Source organism: Staurois parvus, unplaced genomic scaffold, assembly GCF_062004578.1.
Source record: "Staurois parvus isolate SC_StPar_1 unplaced genomic scaffold, SC_StPar_1.0 ptg002753l, whole genome shotgun sequence".
Taxonomy (NCBI): Eukaryota; Metazoa; Chordata; class Amphibia; order Anura; family Ranidae; genus Staurois; species Staurois parvus.
The window spans coordinates 3,878,604-3,894,091 of record NW_028320549.1 but is presented as its reverse complement, the minus strand read 5'-3'; the positions used below and the strand labels follow the sequence as shown (position 1 = coordinate 3,894,091).

Genomic DNA, 15,488 nt, shown 5'->3' with positions numbered 1-15,488 from the left:
GGAGGGTCCCGAAGCCTGCACCCAAAGACCCAAAGGAGGGTCCCGATGCCTGCACCCTCAGACTCCTAGAAGGGTCCCGATGCCTGCACCCTCAGACCCCAAGAAGTGTCCCGATGCCTGCACCCTCAGACCCAAAGAAGGGTCCCGATGCCTGCACCCTCAGACCCAAAGAAGGGTCCCGATGCCTGCACCCTCAGACCTCTAGAAGGGTCCCGATGCCTGCACCCTAAGACCCCTAGAAGGGACCCGATGCCTGCATCCTCAGACCCAAAGAAGGGTCCCGATGCCTGCACCCTCAGACCCCTATAAGGGTCCTGATGCCTGCATCCTCAGACCCAAAGAAGGGTCTCGATGCCTGCACCCTCAGACCTCAAGGAGGGTAACTATGCCTGCACCCACAGACCCTACATGGGTCCCGATGCCTGCACCCTCAGACCAAAAGAAAGGTCCCCATGCCAGCATCCTCAGACCCCTAGAAGAGTCCCGATGCCTGCACCGTCAGACCCCTAGAAGGGTCCGGATGCCTGCACCCTCAGACCAAAAGAAAGGTCCCGATGCCAGCAGCCTCAGACCCCTAGAAGGGTCCCGATGCCTGCACCGTCAGATCCCTAGAAGGGTCCCGATGCCTGCACCGTCAGATCCCTAGAAGGGTCCCGATGCCTGCACCCTCAGACCCAAAGAAGGGTCCCGATGCCTGAACCCTCAGACCCCAAGAAGAGTCCCGATGCCTGCAACCTCAGACCCAAAGAAGGTTCCCGATGCCTGCACCCTCAGACCCAAAGAAGGGTCCCGATGCCTGCACCCTCAGACCCAAAGAAGGGTCCCGATGCCTGCACCCTCAGACCCAAAGAAGGGTCCCGATGCCTGCACCCTCAGACCCAAAGAAGGGTCCCGATGCCTGCACCCTCAGACCCAAAGAAGGGTCCCGATGCCTGCACCCTCAGACACCTAGAAGGTTCCCGAAGCTTGCACCCTCAGACCCCTAACAAGGGTCCCGATGCCTGCACCCACAGACCCCAAGGAGGGTCCCGATGCCTGCACCTATAGACCCTACATGGGTCCCGATGCCTGCATCCTCAGACCCCAAGAAGGTTCCCGATGCCTGCACCCTCAGACCCCAAGGAGGGTGCCGATGCCTGCACCCTCAGACCCCTATAAGGGTCCCGATGCCTGCACCCACAGACGCAAGGAGGGTCCCGATGCCTGCACACACAGACCCCAAGGAGGGTCCCGATGCCTGCACACACAGACCCCAAGGAGGGTCCCGATGCCTGCACCCACAGACCCTACATGGGTCCCGATGCCTGCATCCTCAGACCCAAAGAAGGGTCCCGAAGCCTGCACCCAAAGACCCAAAGGAGGGTCCCGATGCCTGCACCCTCAGACTCCTAGAAGGGTCCCGATGCCTGCACCCTTAGACCCCACGAAGGGTCCCGATGCCTGCACCCACAGACCCCAAGAAGTGTCCCGATGCCTGCACCCTCAGACCCAAAGAAGGGTCCCGATGCCTGCACCCTCAGACCCCAAGAAGTGTCCCGATGCCTGCACCCTCAGACCCAAAGAAGGGTCCCGATGCCTGCACCCTCAGACCAAAAGAAGGGATCTGATGCCTGCACCCACAGACCCCACATGGGTCACGATGCCTGCACCCACAGACCCAAAGAAGGGTCCCGATGCCTGCACCCTCAGACCTCTAGAAGGGTCCCGATGCCTGCACCCTAAGACCCCTAGAAGGGACCCGATGCCTGCATCCTCAGACCCCTATAAGGGTCCCGATGCCTGCACCGTCAGACCCCTAGAAGGGTCCGGATGCCTGCACCCTCAGACCAAAAGAAAGGTCCCGATGCCAGCAGCCTCAGACCCCTAGAAGGGTCCCGATGCCTGCACCGTCAGATCCCTAGAAGGGTCCCGATGCCTGCACCGTCAGATCCCTAGAAGGGTCCCGATGCCTGCACCCTCAGACCCAAAGAAGGGTCCCGATGCCTGAACCCTCAGACCCCAAGAAGAGTCCCGATGCCTGCAACCTCAGACCCAAAGAAGGTTCCCGATGCCTGCACCCTCAGACCCAAAGAAGGGTCCCGATGCCTGCACCCTCAGACCCAAAGAAGGGTCCCGATGCCTGCACCCTCAGACCCAAAGAAGGGTCCCGATGCCTGCACCCTCAGACCCAAAGAAGGGTCCCGATGCCTGCACCCTCAGACCCAAAGAAGGGTCCCGATGCCTGCACCCTCAGACACCTAGAAGGTTCCCGAAGCTTGCACCCTCAGACCCCTAACAAGGGTCCCGATGCCTGCACCCACAGACCCCAAGGAGGGTCCCGATGCCTGCACCTATAGACCCTACATGGGTCCCGATGCCTGCATCCTCAGACCCCAAGAAGGTTCCCGATGCCTGCACCCTCAGACCCCAAGGAGGGTGCCGATGCCTGCACCCTCAGACCCCTATAAGGGTCCCGATGCCTGCACCCACAGACGCAAGGAGGGTCCCGATGCCTGCACACACAGACCCCAAGGAGGGTCCCGATGCCTGCACACACAGACCCCAAGGAGGGTCCCGATGCCTGCACCCACAGACCCTACATGGGTCCCGATGCCTGCATCCTCAGACCCAAAGAAGGGTCCCGAAGCCTGCACCCAAAGACCCAAAGGAGGGTCCCGATGCCTGCACCCTCAGACTCCTAGAAGGGTCCCGATGCCTGCACCCTTAGACCCCACGAAGGGTCCCGATGCCTGCACCCACAGACCCCAAGAAGTGTCCCGATGCCTGCACCCTCAGACCCAAAGAAGGGTCCCGATGCCTGCACCCTCAGACCCCAAGAAGTGTCCCGATGCCTGCACCCTCAGACCCAAAGAAGGGTCCCGATGCCTGCACCCTCAGACCAAAAGAAGGGATCTGATGCCTGCACCCACAGACCCCACATGGGTCACGATGCCTGCACCCACAGACCCAAAGAAGGGTCCCGATGCCTGCACCCTCAGACCTCTAGAAGGGTCCCGATGCCTGCACCCTAAGACCCCTAGAAGGGACCCGATGCCTGCATCCTCAGACCCCTATAAGGGTCCCGATGCCTGCATCCTCAGACCCAAAGAAGGGTCTCGATGCCTGCATCCTCAGACCCAAAGAAGGGTCTCGATGCCTGCACCCTCAGACCTCAAGGAGGGTAACGATGCCTGCACCCACAGACCCTACATGGGTCCCGATGCCTGCACCCTCAGACCAAAAGAAAGGTCCCGATGCCAGCAGCCTCAGACCCCTAGAAGAGTCCCGATGCCTGCACCGTCAGACCCCTAGAAGGATCTCGATGCCTGCACCGTCAGACCCCTAGAAGGGTCCAGATGCCTGCACCCTCAGACCAAAAGAAAGGTCCCGATGCCAGCAGCCTCAGACCCCTAGAAGGGTCCCGATGCCTGCACCGTCAGACCCCTAGAAGGATCTCGATGCCTGCACCGTCAGACCCCTAGAAGGGTCCCGATGCCTGCACCCTCAGATCCCTAGAAGGGTCCCGATGCCTGCACCCTCAGACCCAAAGAAGGGTCCCGATGCCTGAACCCTCAGACCCCAAGAAGGGTCCCGATGCCTGAACCCTCAGACCCCAAGAAGGGTCCCGATGCCTGCAACCTCAGACCCAAAGAAGGTTCCCGATGCCTGCACCCTCAGACCCAAAGAAGGGTCTCGATGCCTGCACCCTCAGACCCAAAGAAGGGTCCCGATGCCTGCACCCTCAGACCCCTATAAGAGTCCCGATGCCTGCACCCTCAGACCCCTAGAAGGTTCCCGAAGCTTGCACCCTCAGACCCCTAACAAGGGTCCCGATGCCTGCACCCACAGACCCCAAGGAGGGTCCCGATGCCTGCACCCATAGACCCTACATGGGTCCCGATGCCTGCATCCTCAGACCCAAAGAAGGTTCCCGATGCCTGCACCCTCAGACCCCAAGGAGGGTGCCGATGCCTGCACCCTCAGACCCCTATAAGGGTCCCGATGCCTGCACCCACAGACCCCAAGGAGGGTCCCGATGCCTGCACCCACAGACCCCAAGGAGGGTCCCGATGCTGCACACACAGACCCCAAGGAGGGTCCCGATGCCTGCACACACAGACCCCAAGGAGGGTCCCGATGCCTGTACACACAGACCCCAAGGAGGGTCCCGATGCCTGCACACACAGACCCCAAGGAGGGTCCCGATGCCTGCACCCACAGACCCTACATGGGTCCCGATGCCTGCATCCTCAGACCCAAAGAAAGGTACCAATGCGTGCACCCTCAGATCCCTAGAAGGGTCCCAATGCCTGCACCTTAAGATCCCTAGATGGGTCCAGATGCCTGCACCCTCAGACCCCAAGAAGGGTCCCGATGAGTGCACCCTCAGACCCCAAGAAGGGTCCCGATGCGTGCACCCTCAGACCCAAAAAAGGGTCCCGATGCCTGCACCCTCAGACCCAAAGAAGGGTCCCAATGCCTACACCTTCAGACCCAAAGAAGGGTCCCGGATGCCTGCACCCTCAGACCAAAAGAAGGGTCCCGAGAGAGCTCTGTGCGATGCCTGCACGCTCAGGCCCCGAGAGGGGTCTGTGCGATGACGGCTCCCACTGGCCCCCAGAGGGGTCTGTGCGATGCCTGCCCCCTCAGGCCCCAAGAGGGGTCTGTGCGATGCCTGCCCCCTCAGGCCCCAAGAGGGGTCTGTGCGATGCCTGCCCCCTCAGGCCCCAAGAGGGGTCTGTGCGATGCCTGCACATTCATGCCTTGGGTAGAGAACGCGCACACCATCCTACCTGCGCTGCCATTCAACCAATACATTTACACCTAGTGGGATTTTATAGCAAAACACATGCAGCAGAATATTTTTTGGCCTAAATGTATGAAATTTGACTTTTTAAATTTGTTTATTGGATGTATTTTATAGCAAAAAGTAAAAAAAAAATGTTCCCCAAAATTGACGGTCTTCTTTGTTTATAGCACTGATTACAGGGAAATGCAATTGCTGGCGTAGCGGCAAGATGAGTCCCAATGAAGATCCCAAGATCCCAATGAAGATGTGTCTCCGAGCGAGCGTCGACTATTGATCTGCGGCATCAGCTTCAGCGGTGCGTGTACTCAGCAGTGCAGCCTAAAAGGGGTTAACTGTGGCAGTTCTGTGCTATGGATGGCGATCGGCTACTTCTGCCGAAAACAGTGACATGCGCACAAGCGTCAGAGAGATCCATCTTCATGGGGATACTCACCTCTGCCACTGCAAACCAGGTGCCTGAGCGCCGCCATGGTGGAAACCGAGGTGACCGGGAAGTAGAAAGGAGGGCAGCCTATCACATCCGTTTATGGCTGAAAGCCACGCCCCCTAAAATGTTCAATGGGAGGACATAGGGATGCCGCCCTAAGGCTTTGCCGCACCGCCCCCATGCACTGCTGCCACGCCCCCGTTTTCTGATTGGTAGTCTCCGCCCATCTCATTTACATAAATGTCGCAAAGGATTGTGGGTATGCCGGTGTATGATCCGGGGGTGAAGGCTGAGCGGTTGTGTGTCATGTATGAGTATGGTATTCGGTGTAGGAGGTATACATCTACACATACATCAGAGCAGACATGTCTAGGAATAAAGGGAATGAGATTGATAGGCTCTCAGCTCTCCGTGAGCTGAACCTCACAGATTGTGGAGCACTATATAAAGAGTCGGAACACTATAGAATTAAGGTGAGGAGAGAGTCTCTACTAGGTTCCGTACATATGTCATTCCCACTTGCAGATGTGGGGGGTCATTCTGTCTACTCTGTCTGCTGAGGGGTCTTGAGCAAAAAGCCAATCACCACACGTATAAAATTGAGGAGTGCGGCTAGCCAGGTTCGTCCTCCCAGTCTGATCCTGCCCATTGGGTGGTGTGGCATATGTCAGCATAAGGAACCTGGTAGAGAGGGGCCTAGGATGTCTCTCCTCACCATATGTTTTATGTTGCCACGGTATGTGAGCGTGCTAAACGACCCAATTCAGAGAACTCTCTCCTCCCTCATTATACTCCGCCACAGCCCGTGGGGGCGCCACACGACCCAATTCACACTACTCTCCCCTCCCTCATTATACTCCGCCACGGCCCGTGGGGGCGCTACACGACCCAATTAAGACCACTTGGGGGGGGGGGGGGGGCAGAGGCATGGGGAGTGCATTGACATTGGGGGGACAGTGACATGGGGAGGACAGTGGCATTGGTGGGAGCGATGACATGGAGAGGACAGTGACATGTGGGGGGGGTCAGTGACATGGGGGGCCATAACATGGGGGTGGGGCAGTGACATGGGTGGGCATGACATGTGGATGACAGTGACATGTGGGGGGGGCAGTAACGTGAGGGGGGAATGACATGGGGTGGACAGTGACATGTGGGGGGAGGAGAGGGGGGCGTGACATGAGGAGGAAAGTGATATGGGGAGGACAGTGACACGAGAGTGGGAAGTGACATGGGGAGGACAGTGACATGTGCGGGGGGTCAGTGACATAGGGGGGCCGTGACATGGGGAGGCCACTGATGTGGGGGGGTTCAATGACATAGGGGGGCATAACATGTGGGGGTGCAGTGACATGTGGGGGTATGACAGGTCACTGCCCCCCCAATGTCACTGTCCTCCCCATGTCACTGCCCCCCAAATGTTACTGTCCTCCCCATGTGAGGCCCCCCATGTCACTGCCCCCTTTATGTCACTGTACTCTCCATGTCAGTGCCCCCACTCATGTCACTGTCCTCCCCATGTCACTGCTCCCCCCTCACGTTACTGTCCTCCCCATGTCACTGTCCTCCCTATGTCAGTGCCCCCCATGTCACTGTCCTCCCCATGTCATGTCCCCCCTCCAATGTCACTGCCCCCCCACATGTCACTGTCCTCCCCATGTCATGCCCCCCCCATGTCACTGTCCTCCCCATGTCAGTGCCCCCCCATGTCATGGCCAACCCCAATGCCACTGTCCTCCCCATATCACTGCCCCCCCCCCAATGTCACTGTCCTCCCCCAGTCATGGCCCACCCCAATGCTACTGTCCTCCCCATATCACTGTCCCCCCAATGTCACTGTCCTCCCCATGTCATTGCCCCCCCATGTCACTGTCCTCCACAATATCACTGTCCTCCCCATGTCACTACTCCCCAAATGTCACTGTCCTCCCCATGTCACTGCGCCCCCAATGTCACTGACCTCCCCCATGTCAGTGCCCCCCCCCCCATGTCACTGTCCTCCCCATTTCACGGCCCACCCCAATGCCACTGTCCTCCCCATGTCACTGCCCCCCAATGTCACTGACCTCCCCCAGTCATGGCCCACCCCAATGCCACTGTCCTCCCCATATCACTGTCCCCCCAATGTCACTGTCCTCCCCATGTCACTGCCCCCTCCCCATGTCACTGTCCTCCACAATATCACTGTCCTCCCCATGTCACTACTCCCCAAATGTCACTGTCCTCCCCATGTGAGGCCCCCAAAGTCACTGCCCTCCTTCATGTCACTGTCCTCTCCATGTCATGGCCCCCACCAATGCCCCACTGTCCCCCCAATGTCACTGTCTTCCCCATGTTACTGCCCCCCCCCCCCAATGTCACTGTCCTCCCCATGTTACTGCCCCCCCCAATGTCACTGTCCTCCCCATGTCACTGCCTCTCAAATGTCACTGTCCTCCCCATGTCATGCCCCCCATGTCACTGCCCGCTTCATGTCACTGTCCTCTCCATGTCACGCCCCCCATCCTCCCCCCACATGTCACTGTCCTCCCCTTGTCTTTTTTCCCCTCTCATATCACTTGCACCCCACATGTCACTGCCCTCCGCATGTCATGCTCCCCCCATGTCACTGCCCCACCCCCATGTTATGGACACGCCATGTCACTTACCCCCCAAGTCACTGTCCTCTCCATGTCATGGCCCCCACCAATGCCACTGTCCTCCCCATGTCACTGCCCCCCCAATTTCAATGTACTCCCCATGCCACTGCCCCCCATGTCACTTACCCCCCCAAATGTCACTGTCCTCCCCATGTCACTGACCCCACCAAATGTCACTGTCCTCCCCATGTCAGTTTCCTCCCCATGTCATGCCCCCCCCCTGTCCTCGCCCCACATGTCACTGTCCTCCCCATGTCAGTGCCCCCCATGTCACTGTCCTCCCCAGGTCATGCCCCCCCCCATGTCACTGTCCTCCCCATGTCACTGCCCCCCAATGTCACTGACCTCCCCCAGTCATGGCCCACCCCAATGCCACTGTCCTCCCCATGTCACTGCCCCCTCCCCATGTCACTGTCCTCCACAATATCACTGTCCTCCCCATGTCACTACTCCTCAAATGTCACTGTCCTCCCCATGTGAGGCCCCCAAAGTCACTGCCCCCCTTCATGTTACTGTCCTCTCCATGTCATGGCCCCCACCAATGCCCCACTGTCCCCCCCAATGTCACTGTCCTCCCCATGTCACTGCCTCTCAAATGTCACTGTCCTCCCCATGTGAGGCCCCCCATGTTACTGCCCCCTTCATGTCACTGTCCTCTCCATGTCAGTGCCCCCCTCATGTCACTGACCTCCCCCATTTCACTGCCCCCCCCAATGTCACTGTCCTCCCCATGTCACTGCCTCTCAAATGTCACTGTCCTCCCCATGTGAGGCCCCCCATGTCACTGCCCCCTTCATGTCACTGTCCTCTCCATGTCACTGACCCCACCATGTGTCACTGTCCTCCCCATGTCACTGACCCCACCAAATGTCACTGTCCTCCCCATGTCACTTTCCTTCCCATGTCACGCCCCCCCCTGTCCTCCCCCCACATGTCACTGTCCTCCCCATGTCACGCCCCCCGCTGTCCTCCCCCCACGTCACTGTCCTCCCCATGTCACGCCCCCCCGTCCTCCCCCCACATGTCACTGTCCTCCCCATGTCATTCACCCCCCCATGTCACTGGCCCCCCACATGTCACTGTCCTCCGCATGTCATGCCCCCATGTCACGGCCCCCCCACACATGTTATGGCCCCCACATGTCACTGATCCCCCCACATGTCACCCCCCCCATGTCACTGTCCTCCCCACATGTGACTTTACTTCCCATGTCACAATCCCCCTCCCCTATGTAACTGTCCTCTCTCCGATCCTTGATGTTCCCCAATACGCAGCTTAGAACCATCTTGCGGGAACATCGTCGGCTCCTAGTGATCCGAGGGATCAGACTCAGCGGTGCGTGTAAGTGTAATCCAGCCTAAAAGGGGTTAACTGTGGCAGCTCCGTGCTACAGACCGCGATCGGCTTCTTATGCCTAAAACCGGGACATGCGCAGTCGCTTCATGGGAGACAGATCTTCATGGGAGACATATCTTGCCGCTACAGGTTCTCGGCTGCACTTTCCTCACACTGTCAGAGCATGAGGAAAGTACTGCCGAGAACTGGCAGTTGTCAGAGCAGGGATCGGCAACGATCATCAGGGCAGTGATGATCAGTGCCCTGATGATCAGTGCCCAGCAGTGCCAACCACTAGTTTTGCCTAGCAGTGCCACCTACCTGTGCCCAGCAGAGCCACCTACCTGTGCCTATCAGTGCAGCCTCGCAGTGCCATCAGTCTGTGCTGCCAGTCAGTGCCCAGCAATTGCACCAGTCAATGCCCAGCAGTGCTGCCAGTCAGTGCCAACTATCCGTACCCATGTCCCATGCCAGAGACAAAGGCTGCGCTCTCGAGAGCGTGGCCCGTGTCAAGGGGGCGTGCCTCATCGCCCCGGCAATGCGGTGCGTGTATGCTCGATCCCCCCTCGGGACAGGGTGCTGTGCGGGGTCTGTGCTGAGGCCAGACCCCACAGCCAAGACCCTGTTGAGCACCTGCAAGCCTGTGTTGATCCCCTGCGCTCCGGAGAAGTGCTGTGTGGGGTCTGCGCTGAGGCCAGACCCCACAGCCAGGACTCCCGCTGCTGTCCCTGGCAAGCTGGCCGCTGTGAGGGCCCCTGTCTACTAATCGCTGCAGGCCCTGGAAAGCTGGCCACTGCGAGGGTCCCTGTCTACTGATCGCTGCTGTCCCTGGAAAGCTGGCCGCTGCGAGGGTCCCTGTCTACTGATCGGTGCTGTCCCTGGAAAGTTGGCCGCTGTGAGGGCCCCTTCCTGCTAATCGCTGCTGTTCCTGGAAAGCTGGTCGTTGTGAGGGCCCCTGTAAAGGATCCGGGTATGACCAGAGATGTGTGGACTGACACAGGGAACAGCAGGCTTCAGGAATGATGTAATAATAATATAATTTTTTAAGAGCTGCACAAATATACAAAAACGCACAGTGCAAACAAAAACCAAACCTTCAACTAATATCAATATGTTCAAGAACACAGGCGTAGTCAGGGCTGGAGAGGTGGAGTGGTCAGGCAGGCCGGGTCAGGAACAATCGGGCAGATATGGCACAGAGGGACAGGCAAACAGACAGTCAAAAAGGAGAGCTAGGTCATCAACAGGCGGGCAGCGTGGTACAGAATCAGTAGGAAAAGCCAAAGTCAGGAGCAGAGCCGGGTTGGTGCAGGCAGAGTACAGTTGTGGTCAGAATCGAGCAGGAGAGTCAAGCAGGTAGAAGACAGGATACAGGTTCAGGGCTCATGGGAAAACACCAAGGCACTGATTGCAGGCTTGGTACTGCTTAAATACACCTCCTGCAATCAGCCTCAGGTGATGGCTTGATTGCAGGAGTGAGATACTGGCTGCTGAAAAGCACCTGCTGGTGAGAACTGATACTGCAGCCCACACGGCAGGTGAGCCCATCAGCACCACCAGCAGTGAGTCTTTTCCTGAGAGAGGTTGTGCTGGTGAGCTCCAGGAAGGGCCGAGAAGCCTGGGGCTAAAGTGCTCTGCTCAAGACCAGGGAGGATGGCGGATCCTGGTCTTGGGCCCAGCGTTGATATGCCCCTGGAGGAGCCTAGTACCGGTCCCAAATTTCCAGCCATAGAGGACCTGGGAACAGCCCCAGGGAAAGGGGAGGATTACAGCGCTTACCGTGACAGGGTGGCGACCCGTGTCAGGATGATCGAGAAGGAGGAAACAAAGTTGGGGAAATTGAGTCTGGAGCTCAAAAAGCTTCGTCAATCATATGACAGAGCCTGGAGCTCAAAACGTCCGTTGATGAAGCCGGGCCTGGAGGCATTGGAAAAAGCGGGTGGCCCTCCAAAGCATGTACGTGGCAGCCCTGAAAAAGAAAAGTGGAGTGCTGAGGGAGAGTTATCAGAACGAGACCCGCTTCAAGGCCGCAAGGAGCAGGAGAGTGGCTGCAGCAAGGGGCCTGGTGGAAGAGGTCTCCTCCATGGAGGAGCTATCAGACGTCTCATCAGTGAAGGAAGGTGAGCCGGTGCAGGGGCAGGCTGGGCCAGCTGCATCCTCCCAGCAAATGGCGGATCCAGTTAAGGAAGACGCCGCTGACCCGGGAGTCTCAGACTCCCTCCCCCCGGGTCAGCGGTCCGCTGATTGGGGAACTCTGATGGAGGAGGCGGAGGAGGCCGGAGCGCTGAGCTTCTCGGCGGGAGTGGAGCCGGGGTTACATGCGGATCGCTTCAGGTTTACGTCAGACGACTCAGAAGGGGAAGTGGATGACATAGTGCCACGCAAACCGGCGAAGCCAGTCCTGAAGGAGCGGGCGCATACGTCAAACTGGAGCGCATTTCCAGCTTGGCGGAACTTGGATTCCTGGCAAAGGCGGGTGAACTGCTGACCGGGGACTCTGTGTGGGACTCGCCTACCCCCCCGGGTCCCCTTGCTGGTGTTCCTGTTTCCCCAGGTCTGGCCCCGGCGGGCCCCCCCTGTAAATGCGGGTCCTCAAGGCCCGTCTGGTCCTGTTATACCTGGGCCTATCCCTCCAGGTCCTGCTGCCCCCGGTGCGGCCCCCCCAGTTCCAGGTGCCTCTGTGGTGGGCACCCCGGTGGTCCAGCCTGCCTTGAGCTACTTGGCGGCTGTGAGAGGTGGCCAAGGCAAGGTTAGGCCTCCCCAAGCACGGACTGGGCATCTTCCAACCTTGGCGGTACGGAAGAATGTAGTCCAACTAAAGTGGACCGGGGTGGGCCCCCCTCTAAGCCGAAGGGAGGTCATAGATAGGGTCCTGGAAATGGGATTTCAGGCTACTGAAATCTATGCCTTCATTGCTCCTGTGGGTACGGGAGAATATGATGTGTCCTTTATGAGACCAGCACTTCTGGATCTCTTCTGGCAGAGGTTTGAGGAAATATACAGTGGGGCAAAAAAGTATTTAGTCAGCCACCAATTGTGCAAATTCTCCCACTTAAAAAGATGAAAGAGGCCTGTAATTGGCATCATAGGTAGACCTCAACTATGAGAGACAAAATGAGAAAACAAATCCAGACAATCACATTGGCTGATTTGGAAAGAATTTATTTGCAAATTATGGTGGAAAAGAAGTATTTGGTCAATATCAAAAGTTCATCTCAATACTTTGTTATATATCCTTTGTTGGCCATGACAGAGATCAGATGTTTCCTGCAAGTCTTCACAAGGTTGGCACACACTGTTGCTGGTATGTTGGCCCATTCCTCCATGCAGATCTCCTCTAGAGCAGTGATGTTTTGGGGCTGTCGCTGGGCAACACGGACTTTCAACTCCCTCCAAAGGTTTGCTATGGGGTTGAGATCTGGAGACTGGCTAGGCCACTGCAGGACCTTGAAATGCTTCTTACGAAGCCACTCCTTCATTGCCCGGGCGGTATGTTTGGGATCATTGTCATGTTGGAAGACCCAGCCACGTTTCATCTTCAATGCCCTTGCTGATGGAAGGAGGTTTGCACTCAAAATCTCACAATACATGGCCCCATTCATTCTGTCCTGTACATGGATCAGTCGTCCTGGTCCCTTTGCGGAGAAACAGCCCCAAAGCATGATGTTGCCACCCCCATGCTTCACAGTAGGTATGGTGTTCCTTGGATGCAACTCAGCATTCTCTCTCCTCCAAACATGACGAGTTGTGTTTCTACCAAACAGTTCTATTTTGGTTTCATCTGACCATATGACATTCTCCCAGTCCTCTTCTGGATCATCCAAACGCTCTCTAGCAAACTTCAAACTTCAGAGAGACAGGTGGCGGCGAAGGGTCTGGATAAGGGTGTGGAGGAATATTAGGCCTGTGGTTGCTGCTTGTTGATCTCTGGGTGTTGGCAACTATTCTGTTTTCTTCCTTTCATTGCACTCCCTTTAGATTTTGACTGAGTTGGATTATTGAAGAAAGGCTGCATGGACCTGAAGGTCTGCTATCCTTGGTCTGCGTAATGTATGTTTATCATGTATGTTGAAATAAGTCTAATGTGGCCATAAAGGCCTGTTAACCATTAGCCGCCCGGCCAATGGCCATTTGGCGGCCGCAAAAATGCACTAGATTTCCGGGGTGGACGCCATTTAGCGTCCTCCCACACATGCGCAGTTTTCGCACTTGCAGAGCCGCGCAGCGGCGCGATCTGTCACCGACCGTGTACCTCGGACACGGCCGATGACAGATCTGAGTATCGGCGCCGTTGCCAGTACCATGTGACCTTCTGTGACCAATCACAGCAGGTCACATGACAGTTGTATACAATGGATGGTTTCATTCATGCCATCCATTGTATACTAGTGTCTAGCTTTGAATGGTCACAGCGATCACATGCACATGTCATGTGATTAGCTGTGGCCAAATCACAGCTAAGCACAAAAAAAAACAAAACAAAACCCTAAACGAATCGATGTCATTCAGGTAAATGCTTGCTTATAGCAAAGTAATTCTTTGCTATAAGCAAATTGTGTAAAAAAAAAAAATACTGATCACTTCCCTAAAGTAGTACAATGTTACTATGGTAACATTGTACTACTTTGGTCATAGTGAAATATGAAAAAAAAATCTTAAAAAAAATAAAAAAAATGTAATAAAAAATTAAAAATAATAAAAAAAAAATATATATATATTTTTTTTTCATACTGTCACCAGTCAGTGTCCCTGATCACCGCCATGCCAGTTATATGATGATGCTGTACTGCACTGGTGGGGAGTGTTTTACTAGGGGGCGGGGGTGTGTACTGGACGGGAGAAGGCAGATCGAGAAAGAGAAACTGACAGGGAAGTGACAGACAGCACAGCTACTGCAGCTGTGCTGTCTGTCACTGTTTGCCGCCGATCGCCGGGAAACAGCCGCTAAGGACAGGCTGTGACCCGGCGACTCACATCTGCGGTTGTGATCGGCGGGACAGATACGGCGGTGGCACGCCTCGCGCGCGCCCCCTATTTGTTTACAAAACACACGTTTTAAAACGTGGTTTTGCCTGCGAGTGCCGCCCTGCTGCCGTATATCTACAGTGGCTGGGCGGCAAGTGGTTAAACAATAAACAAAATCTCCTTTCCTGACAGCCCCTGACTGCTGATCGCTGCTGTCCCTGGAAAGCTGACCACTGTGAGGGCCCCTGGCTATTTATCGCTTTGTCCCTGGAAACCTGAGCCCTGTGAGGATCTCGGTTCACTGACCGCTGCTGTCCCTGGAAAGCTGTGAGGGCCACTGTCCGTTGCTGAGTGTGCCTGGAAGCTGACCGCTGGGAGTGTCCCTGGAAGCTGTCCATTGCTGACTGTCCCTACAAGCCGCCTGCTGCTGAGTGTCTGCAAGCCGCCTGCCGTGAGTGTCCCTACAAGCCGCCTGCTGCTGCGTGTATGCAAGCCGCCTACTGTGAGTTTCCCTACAAGCCGCATGTTGCGGAGTGCCCTGGACTGCACCTATTGTGTGCCCAGACTACCCTTGTCATGAACTGCCCCTATTGTGTGCTCAGACTACCCATGTCATGAACTGCCCCTATTGTGTGCTCAGACTACCCTTGTCATGAACTGCCCCTATTGTGTGCTCAGACTAGCCTTGTCATGAACTGCCCCTATTGTGTGCTCAGACTACCCTTGTCATGAACTGCCCCTATTGTGTGCTCAGACTACCCTTGTCATGAACTGCCCCTATTGTGTGCTCAGACTACCCTTGTCATGAACTGCCCCTATTGTGTGGTCAGACTAGCCTTGTCATGAACTGCCCCTATTGTGTGCTCAGACTACCTTTGTCATGAACTGCCCTTATTGTGTGCTCAGACTACCCTTGTTTGAACTGCCCCATGGCGTGTTTGGTTTATAGCTACCTGGAGTGCCCCCCTGAGTGCTTGAGCCATCGCTACCCAAATCAGACCCCATTGCCAAGGTTCCGCAGAGTCCCCGTGAGCCTGATGTTGTCCCTAGAAAGCTGTGTGGGAGCTGTGCTGAGGTCAGACCCCACAGCCAAGGTCCCGCTGAATCCCCGTGAGCCTGATGTTGTCCCTAGAAAGCTGTGTTGGAGCTGTGCTGAGGTCAGACCCCACAGCCAAGGTCCCGCTGAATCCCCGTGAGCCTGATGTTGTCCCTAGAAAGCTGTGTTGGAGCTGTGCTGAGGTCAGACCCCACAGCCAAGGTCCCGCTGAGTCCCCGTGAGCCTTATGTTGTCCCCAGAAAGCTGTGTGGGAGCTCTGCTGAGGCCAGACCCCAT

At 56.7% G+C, this 15,488-nt stretch overlaps 1 protein-coding gene across 2 annotated transcripts in view; it reads right to left on the bottom strand.

Moving 5' to 3' along the window:
* LOC149429327 (coiled-coil and C2 domain-containing protein 1B-like) overlaps positions 1–5,309 on the bottom strand; it is a 49,001-nt gene extending 43,692 nt beyond the window's left edge. For both annotated transcript variants that reach the window (XM_089666559.1, XM_089666560.1), the window contains exon 1: positions 5,223–5,309. The gene's annotated coding sequence lies outside the window, so the exon portion shown is untranslated. The remainder of the gene's footprint in view (positions 1–5,222) is intronic.
* Positions 5,310–15,488: the final 10,179 nt, after the last annotated feature.